Genomic DNA, 13,645 nt, shown 5'->3' with positions numbered 1-13,645 from the left:
TCTATTTGAAATATATTGATGAGAAAATGTGGAACTCTTCTGATTTGGAGTCCTAAAAGACAGGCTTTCATGCAGTGCTAGGCAGTTCACACAGCCTGCATGCATATTACAAAGTCCAGCAATGTTAGTATAGTATAGCTGTGCTGCATGTTTCCTTAATCTGCTTGTTTAGAGACACCCAGAATATTCATCTTAATCATTTCCGCTGCATAGTAGGTAGAGGAGGAAATACCACGGAGAGCCCTGTCACTGGGAAAATGCATCATTTGAATGTGTAATGTAAATATTTTAACTAACCAAATGTAAACACTGTTTTGCCTTTAGGATGGGAAAAGGCTGTCACAGTCAGAAATGAGCTGACATAAGAGTGACCCTGTATAGATGAGATACAAAATTGTGTTCACACATTTTGGTAATCAAAACAGAGCCCTTAATGAATTGCCTAGTGTGAAAGGAATTACAAACACAAATGTGCTTGACACAAGGCATTCAGAAGTTGCTGCTGTATTAATCTTAGAATGAAGGACTTTTCAGGATTCATGGGGATCCGAGGTCTGTGGGGAGGATGATGGGAGATGAGAGATAAGATGATGTGCTATGGTGAGGGCTAAACAAAGGCTGGAGACTCTCTGGAGGGAAGCGTAAACTTGTAAATGTGGTCTGAATATCGATGCTTCTCCATGCCCCTGACTATGAGTTGTGTTCACCATGCCAGGGCAGTCAATTCAGAAGTTTTTCAAGGGTCAGAAGATGGTAGAAGCAACAAATATACTAGATACAGCAAGAAGCACCTTATTGCATTCACAGATGTCCTGTGGTTTTTCAGCTGGTAGATGAAAGGAAAGCAGAGTTCTTAGGGAGCTCAGAGTGGTTGCTCATTAGGTCTGCCTAAACTGGATTCATAAGTACGTGAAGACTTATGTTCAAGTGGTGCTTGATAGAAACCAAGCACGTGGCTTAACTTTTGGTACTGAATGTGGTCCTGAAAAGCAGCATAGAATCCAGAATCCTCCCAGATTCCACTTGACTTCATTGTGCAGTAAATGGTCTTTGGGTGATCATCAGATTGTTAAGCAGAAGAAACATCTGGAGAGGATTTCATTGGCTGTATGTTCTAGTCCATGAATTGTTAATGTCAGAAGAGGAAGAAACGACTCAGAGGATTTGTCTAGACTCTGTGGATTGCAAGAAACTAGTTAGATCTTATTTCTGAAGCCACAGGTACGTGTAAATGCCCAAGCAAGTAAGCTTTCATTACTGGAATAGCTGGGGGATTTTTCAAAGTTGATTTTTGCTTGTATTACCAACAATGGATAATATATTAACATCTGCCTCACATTTGCTATTTCTTTGTTCTAACAGCTGGAAATTTACATTTACACATAGGCCTTAGAGCTAAAAATGTCATTCCCTAGGTTAAAAACCCAAAATTATTTTTGTTGTTCTCCTTGATAGGAAAGGAGAACTGAAAACACAAGGAAAAGACAAAGGGGAAGGGTAGCCCCCAGATGATAAATGCTCTCAGTTGGAGCAAAGATTAATCATGTATAGTGTAGCCTTAAAAGTGTCATTGTCTGCCACTACTACAGCAATTTAACTATAGCCAAATGAGCAAATCTATTAAATTATCTAAAGAAAGTAGGAGAAGCCAAATATTAAATGTCATCAGTGAAGAGAAAATGCAATGGGATTTTTTTCAGTACAGAGGAAATTAAGAGCCCTTCTTGTGTGGATGAGAAGTGTTTTGCATTGATGAGAATAACTTTAACACTATCACAGAATCAAACTTGTGTTGCTAGAAAATCTAATAATTTTGTGCAATAACTTCTTGTAATTATTCTCTTGAATACAGATAATCCAAATCTCCTTTATCTCCCAGATAGATGTATCAATTTTCATGGGAAAGCATGAATACAGTCAAAAGTAAGAACTTCATTTTTTTTTCCTTTATGAGCAGGAAGCTCATATACTTTTGCTAAAGGGTTGTATTGCACCCTTTAAAAAAAAAAAAAGCATCTAAAATTAGATTTTATGTTTTAGCACAGGGGAAAAGGTAGGAACAGATTGCTCTGTAGTGCTGAATTCACAGCATCATTTTTCTAAGATAACGTCACATTATTTGAAAGCTGATAGAGACGGAATTTAAGAGAAGGGAAGTGCAGTTGAAAAATTTTTGGACGGAGATTGTCAACTTCAGGGCGGAAGGGAATTAGATAAAAGAATCTATGAGAGTGGGAATAATAATGTGAAGAGGAACAGACTGTGCTGGTGATATCTTTTGGCCAAGGTTTTGAAAAGAATTCAGAATATGATCTGTGATCTCTCTCTTTGAGGAGGGGAATGGGAATTTTTCCATTTACAGTAAAGTCAAGTAAGAATGTCATTGCTCCAGCTGTTAAAATATTTTGAAATCTACTTCAAACTGATTATTTATTGCAGTGTTAAAATATAGACTATTGTGGACAGAGAAAAAGAGAAATTGGAATCAATCCCAAAAAGTGGGTCGAAACATAATTTATGCTTCCCTGGGAGGGAATGGCACTGTTAGTCCAGTTCAGCTCATTCCAACCCAGTTCTCTGAGAGACTGGTTTTTAGGAAGCCTCTTTGGATACATATAGCTGGAAGTGAACAAATCTTAAGCTTCGAATCTGCAAGGGAAACTTGGAAGGTCAAAGCCAGGGGTAAATAGGATGCATATTTTGAGGCTGAAAGTGCCGCCTGAGTGTGACTTTACAAAGCACGTGGGGGCCGTGGCATCCCAAGCACCTCTGGCATACACTTGAGAACAGACTTGTGTAAGGCAGAGTTTCTGCAGAAGGTGGGTGGGCTACATGGGCTGCTCCTGTGCCTGCAGCTTTGTCAGAAGCCACTTTTTCATTGTGGTACAGAGCAGTCACTCTCTTTGCCTATTCAGTCATTTCTATGTAACACAGTCTTCACATACATATCTACATATAACCAGTTCCAGATGAACAGCAATAACTTTCAGCATTAGGTAAATGTCTGTGAAATGAATTTACACTTGTGCTGTTTGGACTATCAGTAGCCTTGGACAATCTGCTGTCATCACACTGACTTGGGTTCTTAGTTTTGCTCTTGTGGCACAGCCAATTCCCTTCCAGTGTATGTGAATTAAAGAGAGTATGCTCTAATAATATTTTATATTTACACAGCACATCTCATCCCAGAGTACTTTATAAATCATGTATATTCAACACCTCTGACCTTTCACAGTCCCTTCAGAGCCAAGTAAAGTATTTTACAAAAGCAATAAAACTATTGGAATTTTTTCTCTGTAACACTGGGGGAAACTCATTAATTACAGAATGAATTTTATGTTCCCTAAGCTACAGCTTCAGTTTGTAAAGACCTTTATTGAAAATTTCTTCAAGATAAGATGCATGATCCTATATTTTGTGTATACCATGAACAAAGAGCTAATCCATCCTTTTAAGACTGGACCCCTGGAAGTATTTCACTCTTGCATCTAAATGAACATAATAGTGTCACTACCTCTGTACCTTGGCTGTCATTTTATCACTAAATTGTCACCTCTTCCTGAAGGATCTGCCCAAAATGCTATAATCTGCATTCCCCTTCAGCTGTTGTGGATCCTCTCATCGCAGTGTGAGAAATACAGCAAAATAGATGCATCAGAAAACCTATTTACTTGCTTTTGAGGAATTCAAATGTAACTGATCCTTGCGGTATCAAGCTGAAGAAATTCAGTATGTCTGTGCATTGGGTCAGCATATGCAGAGGAGGGATGAGCAAGGCCAAAGGAACAAGGAGGGAGGAGGAGGGTGGCAATGAATTCATCTTCCTGGCATTCAGTGCCTCTTCCTGTAAATATTAGGAGGATGACCCAAAGCCTGTGGATATCAGTTACTGTCTGTCCCTGCAGCACTGGGTCAAGGAGGGAGAGTGTGGGATCCTTTGTCTTCCCAGGGCATCCTTTGTGCACAGAGGCTCAGCTTATGTGCGGAACTGCCTCTACCTTGGTGGGGTCAGATTCCCTCTACTTTGAGAAAAAGCTCCAGAGGAGTTGCTTTCCTGGATTTTAAAGAAGAAAATTGATATAGATAGATATAGATATATATATAGACTGTTCTAGTACAGTCTTTGCCAGGCCATTTTGTGGGTTAATTTGGGCCTTATTTAATCTGTTGTTTTAAACAGAAGGACAGCAGCATTTTTATTTTAGTTGTACAGTTCAGCAAATGGATTACAAAACCACAGTTAACTGTGACTGTCATGGATGGTAACTCAGTTAATAATAGATTAAAATAATCTTTAAGTTTTCAGTGTATTGTTTTGCCATTTGTCTCTCTTTGTAGCTTGGCTGGATTTAATGTAGTTTATTCCATTTAGGAGCATTACTGAGACAAACCCCATTAAAGCAGGCATTATAGTCCTTGTTTTGATTAGCACTCAAGGCCACTAGATAATGATGCTTAAAAAAAAAATATTGTATTTTTCTCATGGTCATTAGCACTGTGATCATTGCCAACCTTCATACAACAGTGTAAGTCTTTTCTTTTTTTCTGAATCTCGGAACCAATTGTGAATGTCTCTAATATAGTCTGTGACATTTGAACTGTAACATTTATCTCAAAAATAACGGTTCTTGCTCTTTCAGTGCTCATACTTGCAGGAAACTGGATCTTTATATGACAGTCAAAAACTGTCATTAACTAGCTAATATTTTTCAAAGCTATTTTATTGAGGTGATTTTTTGGTTTTTAGTTTTATTTTGTGGTCAGGCTTTCTAGACATTCAGGTATGTACATGTTCTTCTCAAACAACACCCTGACCAGAGAAAGACATTTGCACCACTCCTAACAATACCAGACCATTTCAGCCCTGGACTAATATGGGCAATTAAAATAATTTCCACACATCATGTTTAAACCAGTGACATGTAATTCTGGGACAAAGCCTCTCAGCACCTCTTTCCAATATTCGTCTGCACTCAGAGGATAAGCAGCTGCTATTACATGCTAATGTCTTTTGAGGGTGAATGGCCATTTTAGGGTATGTTATTAACTCTGTGCAAATCAGTGCATTTTCCATCTTGGTGTACAGAGTTGACTTCACATGCTGTTCCCTTTGCAGGTTTTATTTCTGTTAACCAAAAAAAAAAAAAAAAAGAAAAAAAAAGAAAAATCATGCATTTGATGAGTTTGGGTTAGCATCTTGAAGGATGGGGAATGTCCACCTGTAATTACATGCTTAGGCTGTGGGGACCAGACCTCTCACCTTACAGGCTTGTGAAGTTGCAGGTCTTTAAGGGCAGAAGGCCAGCCAGGACAATTAACATTTTTAATAACACAGCTGACTTATTTTACTTCATTGCTGTCTTTTACCTACTGTAGGTGTGCACTGGGGTACCTGGAAAGAGGCACTCACTCTAGTGTTTGTCTTTTATTCTTACAGACCCAAGTCACCCTGTGTTCTCACTAACTTGCCAGGTCCAGGTGTGGGAGCCCAGCAGACTCCTGAGGTCCTTTGAGTTGCTCAGTGAATCCTCAGAGCAGGCTCAATGCTTGTTTGCATGAACATACTTCTTAATTGAAATAAAAATTCTCGCTTTTCCCACCCTCCTCTTCCTTCTTGAAAGGAAAAGAATGAGTGCACACACACACACACACAAAATGGTATACCATGCAGAGCTTTAGCATGGACTTGCTTTGGCTTAAGACTGGCTTGTTACTGCCAACAGTGTGTCTCTTGCTATGGCCATGATCCCCCAGCCCCTGCTCCAGCATTTAGGGGACTCATGTGGGATGAGTAGCTAGCAGTGCCAAATGTATAAAATACTAATTTTTGTTGAACTGTTTCATGATTCTCCAAACCTTCTAAGCACAGAAGCTTTTTTTATCTTATTGCAGCCCAAGCCACCTAATCTGTACTCTTCTGGTTTGGGCATTTTTAAATTAATTTTGCTCACTAAGGCATTGAGTTCTGTTCTATTCCTACTATTTGTTTTGTCTAGCCTTGCTCAGAGTAGATAATTAATGCAGTAGTTAAAATACCATCATCTTAATGCTCTTTACCATGGATGAAAAACCTGCTTGTCTCAGAAGCAGTTATACATGAACCATGCAGAAGAATGAGCTCCAGAGTGGAATAATCCTGAATTCAACCAGTCACCACACCAAACTGATTTTCCCTGTTATTATTTTTACCTAAATAGTTACTGCAGTTGAAAGGCATCTTCTAATTTCTAAAACAGAGGAGAGAACCAGATCTCTGGAAGATCTTTTAAAAAAATCCATTTTAAAAATATGTAAATCCTCACTTGTGAATTCCTGATAAATGCAGAATAAATTCCCACAGTTCATAATTTCTCATTATTTATTTAATTTATACACCATTATAACTGTGAATGAGGCTTTACAAAACCACAGGGACACAATCTTTGCCCTAAAGAGATTGTAGCTGAAATTAGACACAACATATAACCAATTATTTCAATAGACAAAGCAGGATTACACCAAATAAAAATGGTTCACGTTGCATATCTTGTGTACATTGTAAGCTTGTAGTAATACAGTTGTTTGGAAAAGACCTCTTAGTGCCTCTGAATGTGGTGATTCGTAACAAAGCTCTAGAATAAAGCCATCATTAGTGTTTGCAGGTTTAAACCAGAAAACCTGAGGCACTAATGACTAATTGTTGCTTTCCTACAGGCAATTTAATTAAAGAGCTGGATTTAATGGAGGATGTATTCAGTATTTATTTCTAGCTGCTGTGGTCTCCAAGGATCTTCAGTCCATTTTTAGACCTATCTTGAAGATATTGTCTGCCTGGTGTGTTTTATTGTATGGTGAAGGTAGAGCCTCTTGGAGGCTCTAAAAGGACACCACACTTTCTTCCCCCTAATCTTGGGCACACAGTGAATAATAAGATTTCTCTGAATTTTAGGTAAAGAAGTATCTTACTCCATACATATAGAGTTCTTTTCCTACTATTTAGTTACAAGTACCAGTGTAATATTTTGTTTCCAGGAATAAGCCATAATTGTGCAGTACATCATTGTTTAAGTGTTCCTTGGCAGAAGAGGCTAACATCCTCATGTAAATACTGCATGTGCTTGTATCAAATCCTCAGGCTTTATTTTGACATTTGAATATCTAGACCTTATGCTTGACAGGACTTTAGCTAATGAACTGAGGTTCATCCACTATTTCCAGAGCTCTGCTAGTATAGAGCTCATCTCATCCCCTCTCTAGAGGAGGTAAAATGTCAGTGGTGGGAGCAGTGTGGGCTGGGTGAGGGGAATGGGGCTGGAAACCTCCCCACCTTCTCATCCCCTGCAGCAGGCGAGGGTTGGGGTTTTATTCCCCAGGAATTTGCACAGATAAAAAGAGGATTAGGGTACCTGCTTGCCTACCCCACAGGATTCTGGTGTGGCTAATTAGTCAATATTTGCACAGCTCGGAGAAAACGCTTTAAAGTGCCAATTATGAATTATAATTATCTTCTGAAGATGATTGGGAGTCCACGTTTGCATGTTGATTCAGGCCACAGGAGCGAGTCTTTCAAATAACGGCTCTTATTTAAATGCCTTACTTATTCCTTATCTCATGTTGAGTGTTGTTTTTTTAAGGATGATGAGAAACATTAGTTTACCCTCAGGAAAGACCAGGTCTGACTGTTTTTAATAACGAGTTATGTACTTAGTCACAGTAGGTAAATTTACAAACCAAGGAGGACACACTTGGAGATCGATTCTGTCTGTTCAGCAGATGATTTTACACAAAACATTCAGCAGGACAAGCCTGCTGAAAAGAAATACTGCTAAGTAACATTGCCATAAGCCTGTTAATATGGTGGCAATGCCTGTTTTACACTCTGCAGAGCTCCTACTTTATTTATATCTCATCTATTTACTGACATATAATAGATTTACTCTGGGAAGAGACTCGATCATGGCAGATTTACTTTGAAGGCTGACATTTTCAGTTGCAACTTACTTTCAGAAAATAGTGATTAATCCTCAGCACTAACTGCAGGACACCTAGCTATTTTATTAATAACAGCACACCAATATTAAAGACAAAGCAAGAATAGCCTACAAAAGAAGTCCATGACTGGACTTCAAATTTTTGAGATTCCTGGAAACTTTCTGATGCGGCAGAAATATTTTTTTATTTTTCTTAACATCTCTGCATTTTCTTGTAGCTTTAGAAATGTTGCTGGTCTCTTTAACTGGATAGTAAGAGGCTTTATTATTTATTCTACTTTTATATGAGCTAATTGGAGAAGTGTTGCCTGTAATTCAGTTTTAATATTTGAGTCTGTATATCTGTATGTTAATGTTGCATTAAATAAAAGCAAATCTGCAGTTGTACATAATTCTACAGAGAGAAGAAAATTCTGCCTCCAGTTACTATACAAGAGCCATTGGGAACCAAATTGGGCCAGAAGTTCCCTGCCTGCTATCTCTTTGCAGTAACATAGAATTTTAATGGGGAAAAATTACAGGAAATAAGAACACTTTGTTTAAAAATGTTCATAAAGGGAGAATAGAGGTCTTTTGATAGTTGTTTGATAATTTTATGCTTACACGTGTTCAGTAGCTGCATAGGGACATTAAACACAACATTGATATGAGCCCACACATGGATGCTCCAGCAGAGGGGGCTTAAATATTCATATGATGACTAGATTTCTGTTGTTTTATTTGCTTCTTTTCTTTTCTACCCAGAGTCCTAAGCACCATCAGATAGTTAACATTACAAGGTCTGTGATAGTGAACGTTTCTGAAAGTCTGGACACTAATTTTTTGTCCTGCCAGCTGGAAAGAGTGTGATACTCTGGCATGGTTTTACTTGGAGAAAAGTGTTTTTCTGATACTAGACTAAAACCTTTCATGCCTGCATAAATCCTTAAGGCTTTCTGAGAAGGATTGAGTGCTAAGAGCATTCAGCCTTGTGTAGGAAATTATTTTAGAGGAAGATGTTTTTACCTGTGTAATAGTGAAGCGTGGCGTTACTGGTGTGAGATTCAAGTGCAAGTGAAATCTCCTAAATTTAAGCAAGTATCTGCAAGGCACCTTCAGGCCCCATTATAGTCAGTGGCAATCAGAGCCCCCTTCAGTTGCTCATGCAGAAGCAGTTGCTGCCATTTGAGGTGCCCTGGTACATTTTTCATAGTTTCTTAATAGCTATCTGAGAAGTGTGAGAGTCGGTCCTGTGCCATGTCTGCTGACCACATCCAGGTGCAGGTTTCATCTGCCTAAAGAGAGGGAATTGAATGGTGTTTGAAATGCCATAAACTGTGCCCTTTGGCCTCCATCTGCCACTCCAGAAGGGCACAAATCTCCTGCAGTTCATGCATCAAGTTGTTCATCTCTGTGGACGTATCTGCATAAATATGCAGACATCCTGGATGCCTTTAGGCAGCTCCAGTGGTTCTAGCTGCCAGTGTTTAGGCAACTAAATGGCAGCCCCCTGGGTTGGTTATCTGCATCCTTGATGAGGCTCCATTGCCTGGTACCCCTGGAAACACAGGAGGCTCAGACACGTCACTCATGCACAGACACACTTGGGCATCTCACGCACCTCATGATGGGTGGCTGACTCCCACGCATCCTGTCACAAGCGTGACTCCTCACTGAGCCTGCAGAGCTGCCTGGGACTTGGTCGGGAGAAAATGAAAAAACTGTGGAAGGGCTGAGGATGGAAGGAGAGAAAACTAGTTCTGCACATGTTACTGCTGTGCTATGCTCTGTAACTCAGCTGGTGAGACATGCTGTGGATTTGATCTGTGGTCTCCCAGTCCTTCTGCCTTATCTGCATAGCCACAAAAAGGCCACTGGGCAATCAAGCCAAGTCAGAAAGCTGCACTAGAGGGACGTCAGTGGCCCCGAGGCTTGATCACTGGGCAGCACCATCACAGTGGAATCAACTGTGTATCCTGAAATGGCTCAGATTACTGCCTTTCTGAGACAGCAGTAGGTACCCTATGTAACTGGCTTGTTTTCTCCATCTCTCTGGGCCGACATCATTTCCCAACATCATATTGCCTTTTCCTTTCCTTCGCTTCACCTGCGTTTGCCAGCAGTGCTGTCTTTGCCTATTAGCAGTTGTGTACCAGCTGCTGTGCTTTTTCTTTTTTTGGCAGTTTCCGTGCAGATTGTGCTTGCTTTTTTTTGCCCCAAACCTTTTTGGTGCATGTCAGCATTTTATCTGTTTGCATGCACTAGGGAATGATAGGAGCCATGATCTATTTGGGTCAGGGCATGTCTGTAACAATTCCAAAAGGAGGGATTTTCTAAGAATAAATTCTCCAGTGCCAATCTAGTTCTCATTCTTACCCACATAATATCTGTTAGCACCTTCTGCTATTTTTATACTTGTGAAACTGGGGTAGCATGATGAGTCTTTCTGTTGTTTTTGCTTTCTTCCAGATGAACTAAGTCTTGCAATTCTCCTGTTGGTTGAATAACTCATGGAAATACATAGCAAAGCAAGTAGTTTACCATCTGCCCCAAACTAAGGTCTGCAATCATATGTTTCAAGTCAGCTGAAAATTCAAAAAGGACTCTCTAAAAGGATGACATGGTTGTTTTCCTGAAAGTAGCACATAAATTTGATATTGAACCTAAGTAAATGCAGAGCTGGATGACCTTTGTTTTTCAGGCAGTTTGCCAGGTGTTCATTGTAGTCAAGAAAAATTTTCAACAAAAGGAAAAATTAATTTAGTATCACTGCCATCAAATCAACCTGTAAATGTTTCCGCTTTCAATAACTAATGGTCATTCTCTTGACTTATAAATGGTTTCTTTGAAAACTGTTTCCTTCTGCAGAATCTGATTGCTTTGCAATAAAACTATGTCCCTACTAAGTGATGAAAAAAGGATAAAAAAGGTTTTTTCACCATATAGCATTAGGTTATCCTTTAAAATGAGCCATGTTCAGGAGATATTACAAGAGGCCTGAGCATGGCACATTTCTCAAAAAATAAAGCAGATGAAATCCAGACTGCTTGGTTCAGGAAAATCGGACCTGAACAGGGTGTTAAAACAGTGGTGTAATGGTAAATATTAATTCCTGTTATTAATTTTCTCTTTTACTATTTCTTTTCTTCTTTGCCTCTGTTTTGTGAGTTCTTTTACTCAGAGTTCAAATTAAAATGCAGGAGACAGGGAGTTTATCTTTGGACTTAGATGGTTATTATTTTCTTATCTATAGCACAGCTGCACGGGATGTGCCTCTTAGTTAACAAGGTGGAAAAATGGCCCTGAGTTCTAACTTTCAAGGTCTTTCAAGGTCCAAATCACCCAATTATGAAATACCAATTAATTTGGTTTTACTTATAATCCAATAACTATTCATGATCTGCACTGCGCGTTTTTTGACCTAATACCAGAACACCTAGACTTGTGAAGAAGAAGGAGAAAAGAACAAGAACAAATCCACACCCAAAATCCTCCATATTGTTACATATATCGCATAAACCTAATTTTTCTACATATTTACATATTCCACCCAGTGATATAACTTTTAATTACACAGCAACAACTGCAGTGTTATCACACAATTTAGGAAGCCTTTCCCAAGGCCTCAGGTCAAATGCAGTGTGCTTCTGAGGATCACTGTCTGTCAGCACTGAAAGGCTGAAATTCTCAGAGCTCAGGGTTCCAACAGTAAATTGTAAAAAGTAAGTAGCTGTTGGAATGACTGGGTGGGATGTGGTGTGTTGTAGCTGTGTATGTTCTTCAGCTGACTTCTCATTATCATGTATGTTTGTGTCTGGTATAGTGCTTAAGGTTATTCAGCATATTTTAGGTGAGCACTTCTATTGCCTAATTCCTATAATTTCATTCTTTCTCTGAGAGAATATTTCCATATATTTCTCAGCATCTGCCCTATCTTTATTCACTACTTGGGCATCCTGATACTAATAGGCCATAACCAAAGTAATTAATATATGTTGTTATCAGCACTGGTAGTTTTATAAGGAGTTTGTAGGGGTGTTTGATCAGTACATTATGACAGAAAAATAATTCAAAGGAGAAGTGCTGAACCAAAAAGGCTGCCCAGGGTGGGAAATACTCAGTGAATAGCCAGAATGGCTGTGCTCTCTGCTGGAAGCACCAAGCCTCAAGGTGAATGCAGAGCCAGTGGCAGTTTGTGGAGCTGTGGCACTGTGGCAACACTGGCATGGCCTTTAGAAAGGAGGAAGAGGCAGCTGTGGAAAGAAGAACAAGGTCCCATGTGTTGCAGAGCGTGGGTGAAGGTGCCAAGAGGCGGCAAGACAACAGGGATGGAGGCTTCCTGGCTATGCAGGAGCAGAGGCAGGACCTGCTTTTGTGGTGAGCGTGCATGTGGATGTGAGCCCAGGCCTCCAGTGCATGTGCATGTCCCTGCTGTAGTCACACCTACCCAGCTGGAAGACTCTTCTCAGTTGCTGTGGGAATGACACGTGCTTACTGCTGATCAGTCGTACAAAGGTTTTGAGCTTGTTATCTGTTCTTCCCTCATACATCACTAGTGAAAGACTGTTCTTACCTGGTCTGTCTTGACTGTCTCTCCTGTCCCTGGAGAGCAGTTTTCCTGTATCCTGACAGGCTTTCATCAAATCTCAGCCTTACTCTTCTCTTTCAAAACCTTAACAAGACTATGTTCTGTGAGGAAAAAGTAATGATTTGGGTCAGCACAGCAGAGAAACCTGAAAGAAGCAAAGCCCAGCTGGTTATTGATTGCATGAAGTGATGTGATGCTCTGCTTATCCTGCCTACCAGCCATTGCTTCTCTGTCCTCATGCTTTGGCAGCTTGTAACTCAACGTAGTAGCAAAACTTTTTGCAGGAGGCATGATGTATTTATCTTTCTCTCTGCAGTGCTGCCCATATTGTAGAGCTTCTTGCAAAAACAATGCTAATGATAGTAACATGGGGAAGCACAGAGGCAGGGGAAGTCTTGAAGCATTAGTGATGCTTAAACTGCAGAAAAACTGATGCCAACAGGCAACAAGAAGAACACCCTGAAGGAAGGGGGGAAAAGGTATTTTTTTTTTTTTAGTCATTGGTTATTTAACAAATTTGAGTTTACAAGCTATAGGCCAAATTCTGTCTTCTGATTCTTGCTTTAATGCAAGAGGAGGGATCATGATTTATTCATGTTAAGGAAATGGGGGTTTTTATGCCAAGTTCAGACTACAAAGTGGTAGTTATTAGATGACATTCAGACTGGAGATTTCCCTTGAAACAACGTGAGAAAGTATTTATTTTCTGTAGTCCGTTTCCCTTCACAGATAGTTTCCTACCATGCAATATCCAACAGTCAGGAAAAAGAGCCCAATACTGTGACAGGCTGGATATGTAAATGCAGTATTCATACATAGCTTTACGGAGGGTTTCTTTTCCACGGTGTATGAACCAAACATCTCAATTAGATCAAGAAGGGGAAGACCTGGTTTTCATTAGCTGTGAAGACTTTCAGAATTACATTAGTTGCAGTTGATTAGATCCTATAATTGTATTTGCCGTGTGTCAGGATGAGGGAGTAAGGGGTTTGGGTGTGTTGAGGGGGATGGTACCCAGCTTGTAGATCACTCCTGCAGGACTCGTGATTAGTTTCTGCTGCCTCAGTCTGTTGGGATCAAGCCCAGGGTTTTTATATTTCCCTCTCCA

General features: G+C 39.8%; 1 protein-coding gene across 5 annotated transcripts in view; it reads left to right on the top strand.

Moving 5' to 3' along the window:
- The window catches only part of PAG1 (phosphoprotein membrane anchor with glycosphingolipid microdomains 1), a 113,055-nt gene that overhangs the window by 65,463 nt on the left and 33,947 nt on the right, over positions 1-13,645 (top strand). The window lies entirely within an intron of this gene.

The sequence above is a fragment of the Corvus cornix genome, chromosome 2, assembly GCF_000738735.6.
Source record: "Corvus cornix cornix isolate S_Up_H32 chromosome 2, ASM73873v5, whole genome shotgun sequence".
NCBI classification, from domain to species: Eukaryota; Metazoa; Chordata; class Aves; order Passeriformes; family Corvidae; genus Corvus; species Corvus cornix.
This window is presented reverse-complemented; position numbering and strand designations above follow the sequence as displayed.